The sequence below is a fragment of the Trachymyrmex septentrionalis genome, unplaced genomic scaffold, assembly GCF_001594115.1.
Source record: "Trachymyrmex septentrionalis isolate Tsep2-gDNA-1 unplaced genomic scaffold, Tsep1.0 scaffold27, whole genome shotgun sequence".
Classification (NCBI taxonomy): domain Eukaryota; kingdom Metazoa; phylum Arthropoda; class Insecta; order Hymenoptera; family Formicidae; genus Trachymyrmex; species Trachymyrmex septentrionalis.
In genome coordinates this window covers 1095078-1095851 of record NW_017305430.1, presented here as the reverse complement: position 1 = coordinate 1095851, position 774 = coordinate 1095078, and positions in this window count along the sequence as shown.

Below are 774 nucleotides of genomic sequence, written 5' to 3'. Positions count from 1 at the left end.
TAAAATAATGCAGTAATTTGCAATAAATTTCCAATGTTTCTTTCATTGGTTGTATTAATTCAGTGACTGTAATATTCTCTGAAGTACATCTTTCGTGCAGTAATTCAATGTCTTTAATTATTCGCGTTATTTGCTAGCGTAATCGAATTGGAAATTGTTAGTCGATCAGCAATAAATCTGCAATCACTGATTTGGATCGATCTAAGATCATTATAATCCGGCCATATTGAACTGGGAGACACTTGGCCGATCTATTTCTAGGTTAATGAATTACCGATGAAACGGCAAATCGACACCGCTGCGGGGTATTATATGTCAAAATCGATATCTTCGCAAGACTGAAACTCCGGGATCACGAAATTCCGTGCAAATCGGCGCGAAAACGCGTTGCAATTGCATCTGACAAACGTACACGCAAGTACTAAATCGCGATCAACCTCAAAAAATCCGCAAAAGGAATTTTTATAGTCGATCTCCCTGAATTGCGCGCGTCACCCGATTTTGATGGATGGATTTTCGGGTTGACGAAGATTTTACGGATATATGAAAGCCGCTAAAATCCGGTGAAGCGTCGATCAATTTCACGGTGTTAAGAGGAAGAGGCTCAGGATTGAGAGCTTTAAACGTGCCAAGCCGTAACACCGTCGGAATCTTATCCTCTAAGAATTGTCGCCGGCGTGTTTAATGGGTGGATTACACTTTTCAATAAGATGTAACTTTTTCAATGTAAAATGGTAAAATGAAGTTTCATAATTCAAAGCTATATTTAAAAAA